General features: G+C 46.4%; 1 pseudogene; it reads left to right on the top strand.

The window, feature by feature from the left end:
* LOC149334821 (uncharacterized) overlaps positions 1-2800 on the top strand; it is a 14161-nt pseudogene extending 11361 nt beyond the window's left edge.
* Positions 2801-6252: the final 3452 nt, after the last annotated feature.

Genomic DNA, 6252 nt, shown 5'->3' with positions numbered 1-6252 from the left:
TCTGTCTCAGTCACCCGTACCTAGTTAACAGAAGCTCAAAGTGCCGTTAGCAGGCAGCATCGCGACGGCGTGAGCTACCCCGCACCGCCAGTGGTGGCGGTTGCAGCTGATAACCAAAACAAAGTACAACAAACTTTATTGAGCAGGTTGCTCCTTGTTATGGTATAAGCTGCCAGGCACGCAAACCCCAGCGGCTGGCACGTGTGCGCAATTATGAGCTGGTGCGCAAGTTGTGCATACATTATGTCACCCTTCCCTTCAGCGCATACATCAATTTTTAGTGTAGCTGCTGATCTCTTCACGGAGGCAGCATTCGAAAATGAGATCCTCGAGAAACGCCTCCTTTTTAATATTGGCGCGTAAGAAAATATCAAGTAATTAAGCCGCAGTAGGTTATTGTGGCCTGACAAAATAATTAAAGATACTAGAAGCTGGCAGAGAAAGCAGTAATAATTATTTTTCTTTGATTTCTCAGTTATTTTAACGGGGCTGTTATTGACCTCTGTAATGAATTAAATTTTAGATGGAGTGATTTCAAGTACTATGGGTTGCTTTTCTGTGATGTGCACCCGAAAATGGAGAAATGGAGAGGAGTTCAATCTGGTGACTTTGAAGGCCAACCACGTGGCCCATGTGGCCTATCCGCTGCTAAGGGAAAAGTTTCCTCGTGTTGTGCGTGATAACAGATATCGTAGATACAAGCCACTGGACATTCGAAAAAAAATCCTGGAAATGCGCTGCTGACGTATCGTTCGCCTGTGTGTTGTCAATACACACGAGTATAGCTACAGCTCTACTGGAAACTCCACTATACACGCGGAACGGCCTCTAATACCTCTCATGTGCCTGCAAATCCCAGTGGGGGGTTTTCGTCGCTCGAAAAGAGAGTTGTTAGTCTTCACTTGTGGATTACCCGAGAAGTTAGCTTCGTCGGTGAGCAGTATCTAGTTAAGAAACCGAGGGTCTTTACCGTTTTGACGAGAATCCAGAGCGCAAAGTCTTTCGACTTTGAAAGTAGCGGTTCTTAAGCATTTGGTGAATCTGCACGAGATAAAGAAGTTATCTCTTCTTCAGTATTCTCCGCACTCAGGCGTTTTATACTCAGCTCCAGCATACTCAATATGAACATTTGCCGGGGGGTCTGAAGAAAACTTTGGCAGAATATCTTTCTTCACGTCATCGTCCAGCATTGCAGATATCTCCTTCCTTCGTGAAAGTCCCATTCTGGCTTAGCGTCTCATACGTAAGCGCAATTGTCATTGAGCATGGAAGCGTACCTGGATGCCCGAGTTTAAATAGCGTAACTCCTCGTCATCTATGTCCTCTTGATGCACTTAGAGCCAGACCTATTGTAGTAATGCATATCTATTGTCCTACATAGACTAAAAATAAGCAACGTTGCTGTCGAGAACAAGTATGGATACGGGCGGCCGAGGAGCATCTGATAAATGCATATTCGTTGTGAATGGTTCACAGGAAGGATAAGTTTCAGTCATTCAGTCATTTTAATTCGAATGCATTCTTGGCTTATTAGTGACGTTATTCCGACAAGACACGTCCAGAGCCATTCCAACATTAGCCACATAACAATAAAAACAATGGCTAAACTGGCTAAACAGTCCTTCCTTGACTCATGAGTGGCTTCCGCAGGATGTGCCCGAAGCTTGCATGAACAAAGTGCCCACACCATTTTTTTATTTTTATTTATGAATACTGCGATCTTGTACACAAGATCATAGCAGGTGGGAAACAATGTATAAAGATGCAAAAATACAGACACATACGAACAAAACATAATTGCACATAGACATATCAGAATTGCACATGGAATTGTACATTAGAACAAAACAGAATTGCACATAGAAAAATCAGGAAGAAAGATACCGCGGTATGGTCATAAACAAACAATTATTTCAAATGCTCTTCAAACAAATGCAATGATCTCTGCCTGACAACGTCATCCGTAAGGTTATTCCAATCAGTGATGGTCCTAGGAAAAAAAGAATATTTAAAACAATTAACTCGAGAATTTAATGGCGTTATGGAAAGAGAATCGCGATTTCTAGTTTGGTACCCCGAGGAATAAGCAAGGATATTAGAGGTGTCAACTTTGAAATTATTATGAGTTAATTGAAAGAAAAATTTTAAGCGACATATGCGGTTTATGTTAAGAATAGAGGGTAAGCCGCTTTTTTTGAGGAGATCACTTACTGATGCTCGCCCGTAAGTGCTATAAATAAACCTTACTGCTTTCTTTCGGATTCTTTCACGTTTATTTATATTTACCTTTGTGAACGGGTCCCAGATAATCACTGCATATTCTAAGATTGGTCTAATAATAGTGTTGTAGGCAAGAAGGCGTGTAGCAGGGGTCGCTAACTCAAGCGAGCGTCGTAAAAAAAAGAGCTTTCGGAGAGCTTCACTTCCAGAACCTTCACTAATTAGTCTACAATTATTCATTACTGATTTCTCAGCAATGAAAAACTGAAATAAAAAATAGGAACTGAATTGAAAACAAAGGTAAAAATAAAAATGACAACTGAGCGAAAAATGACCAAAGCAAAAATACAGAAATAACAATGAAACAAAGAAAAGCAGCTGGCAGAAAAAAAAAGATAATTGAGGGAGAAAGAGAGGACTGACAAAGGTTTTTGCATCTCCGCCCTTAAGCAGACTGAAGTGCTATCCTGTAATTTTCGTATTCATCCAACGGCGAAACTGCTGCAGCCGTCCTCGCCTTGCATCCTTCTCACGCGTGTCACCTTTTGCTTCCTTGCAGGATCCAGAAGCAGTTTCTTAGTCGTGCACACTCTTTAGTGCTTTGGCAACGCTCGACCAGCAGCATGCATTGACGTCATTTTTTATTTTATTGCATGTGACGTCACGTCACGTCATGTGACAAGAGCGGTCGCCCAGATCCCTAAAACCGGCTAAACGGGCTGTCACTGTTCTGTGGTTACTGGACCTTATTCACCCAATTAACGCTTAAAGGGTCCCTGAAACGGTGTCCATGCAGGCAAAGAGAAGTCGAAGTATTGATAGACATTGAACGATCCATCATCCTACCGCAAAAATTTTTGATCTACCTTGTGTGGAACCAGAGATAATGGCTATTAAAAATGACCACCAGCCTTTTCCCTCTCAACTCGTACACCGGAGCGGACCATAAAAAAATAAAGATTACAGGCCGGGACCATGCTCCGCCCACAAATACGTCATCGACGAGATCGGTTTGTTTACTTCCGGTTGACGCGCTCTTTCGCTCGCTCGCTCTCCCGCTGTCTGCTGTGTTCACCTGTCTCGCAACCGTCGCGGCGGCTTCTCTCGTACTATGGACCCAGAGCTGAAGGAACGACTTTTGCGGATGAGTGCCGAAATGGGATTTCAGCCTTAAGGCGGGGACATATGTGCGAAAAGTGTGTGCGATTCGCTGCGGCGCGCCGTTGTGAACGACGTCGTAACGACCGATTGCAGCTCGTCTCCTGCGTCCAACCTGCTGGATGTCAACGACGAGCCGCGCGCTGAAAACGCAACGACGGGAAGCGGGAGCCAATACGAGCGCGGACAGCGGTAGCGTCATGGTGCCGTACAGCGCGCTGCTCAGGGCGCTCGGGGCCGAGCCACGCCAGACCGGCCTGGCAGCCTTGATGCCGGCCGCCGGCGACTGAAAAACGCGCTAATATTGTTTGTTCTCGTCCATAGCAAGCCCTTGGATAGATGCATGTCAAAAATGCATAATTTCTGACAATCGTTGGCCAATACCGAGTTGCTGGTAAAAGTGATGACTGCGATACAAGCAAATTTCATCCCACAGCCGCTTTGGTGCTGCTGCTACTTGGTGCGGTTCGCCTACCGTCTGCTAGCTCCGTTGCTGAAGGCATTGTGGAAATCAAACATATCTTTTATTATGGGACGAGTTCGCAGTAAAGCGATGTGAATAGTAGGCCTTTTATTATAGCGCAGGCGACTTCCGAAGCGCCGTCAGCTGCGGTTTCAATGCGAAACCAGATAGGCCTAGCGACGACTAGGGCAGCCTGGGACCAGCGCGCAGTTCGTCGCGCGGCGTTGCCGCAGGCGGTGTCGTTGCCGAAAGATCCACTTTTGCACAGACATATTTTCGTTGCTCGAATCTAGGAAGCATCCTCTCTGGTATCATGGCTGTTTTGCATTTTCTTGTGCGAACGTGATGTACGCCGAGCATGCCGGCCGGCCGGCCAGCCTGGATCCCGTCTGCCGGCGTCATAAAAACGAGCTAAAGTGTGTTTTTGACGTAAATAATAAACCCTGGGATAAGAAATGTGAAAAATGTGTCATTTTTGAGGATCGCTGACCAATACTGAGCTGCTGGTAAAGGTAACGACTGTGATACGAGCAAATTTCTTGCCACAACCGTCTCGCAGCTGCCGCTGGCCCGACGTGGGGTCCGGCTCGCCTGGCGCCCGCTCGCTTCGCAGCTGAAGGAGTCGCGGAAAGTGACCATACTATTATTTTATTGTGAGATGATGCTGTTGACTGCAAAGCGATGTGTAGAGTAAGCCTTTTATTATAGCTCAGGCGACTTCCGAAGCGCCGGCCGCTGCAGCTTCGATGCAAAAAAGAGGCAATAGGCCTAGCGACGACCACGGCAGCCAGGCAGCAGCAGAGCTCGTCGCCCGGAGCGCCCGCGAGCGGTGCCGTTGCCGAAAGCTCGCAACATAAGCAGGCATGCTTTGTCGCTGCTCGAGAAGTATTTCTGATAACAAGGCGATCTTGCCTTGTGATATTTGTACACCATCCCAAGCAGCGCTCAGGCATTGCTGCACGGCGGCGAAGTGCGACTGCGACACCGGTTGTGAGCGAAGCTTGGGTAGAGTGGCGCAGCGATGCTCACCGCTCCGTGTGTCCCTGCTTGTAGTGGGGCGGCAGTTCGCAAGCGACGATCGGTGCGGCGCGTTGGCCAAGTTTTTAAGGACACGCCGTTCAGAAATCGGGCGCTGAATCCTGACGACGACGACAGCTCGCTCACTTCCATCTTTCGGCAGACAGTGCCGAAGGGCAATATCTTGCCGGTCCCTGGCTTTGCAATCAATGACACAGCACGGCCGATTCATTTCGATTGAGCATGCGACGGAGGTCACGAAAGAAATCAGTAGCGCGGTGACAGAACCGCACCTCGATATTCGATTCGACGGCGACGCCGGCGGAGTGACACAAGCGGTACGAGCAGACGACAACGATGTAAACCGGAAGTGCAGTACTAATTTCTGACACCGAACACACAATAACTGCGTAAACATGCATATAAACGACAACTCTGCTTGCTGAAATGCGAAATGTTTCCGAAAAGAGTAAGAGTGTGAAGTATCTAGAGCTTCTAGTTTGTTAAATGCGTGATTTCACGTTGGCACCGCGAACCAATCATAGCCCAGCACTTGTGACGTAAAGAGTACAAACTGACGTAATGAGTACGGATTCGGGCGGAAGTTCACCGCCGCTGGTCGCCGCGAGGCTCGGGAGAGGTAGTTTTTGAAAATGTATTATAAATTATCTACTCGCCTTTGATGTATTGTACGCGGCATGAACGTTCAGTGGCCTACGCTCTACATAATGCAAGTATTTGTTTGCCAACCTCAGACACCCCTTTCAGGGACCCTTTAAGAGCAGCATAATTGGAGAACGCAAGCACCTCGTCAAATTTGGCATGCGAAAAAGACTTGAAATTCATGTTATAAACCAACTGCATAGGTGGTTTCCACACCTTTGCATATCACACGTGGCGTGCTCATCCAATAATCACAATAGTTTACCATTTAGTTAAGAAACAAACACATAGAAGAGGATAAGCATGCGTTCGGTTGATTTCGCTTCTGAGTGTCTTTCATTTTTAAAGGCCTTGCTCAAGTTACCATTTCATACTTCTGTTTGGGTAGCTTCAGAAGCACATACTTTCGCAAATGAAGAAACACGGGTACAGAGAACTCTGTACGTGGTTTATGTGCCGCTTTGTCTGTCTCCATCTTCAGTGCTTGCATTTCCTACCACGAAGAGAAGGCAGTGATTGAGCAGTAAAAGCAAACCATTTTTGGGAAGTAATTGGAAAGTGCTTGCAGCAACTGTTGTATTGAAAAGTTCCTTGCAAATTAAGACTTGCTTAGCAAAATTCGGATCATTTTAACGCTGCAATTGTTTAAAGATAGTTTTCGTTATGCCTGAGAAGTTTCTGTTGTGAGGGAAACTATAGGAGACAAAATGAAGTTCGCGTATTATTGTAAA

Source organism: Amblyomma mixtum, chromosome 7 (genome assembly GCF_055824585.1).
Source record: "Amblyomma mixtum isolate Tamu chromosome 7, ASM5582458v1, whole genome shotgun sequence".
In the NCBI taxonomy this organism is placed as follows: Eukaryota; Metazoa; Arthropoda; class Arachnida; order Ixodida; family Ixodidae; genus Amblyomma; species Amblyomma mixtum.
The sequence above is the reverse complement of the archived record's forward strand: the minus strand, read 5'-3'. Positions and strand labels throughout refer to the sequence as shown.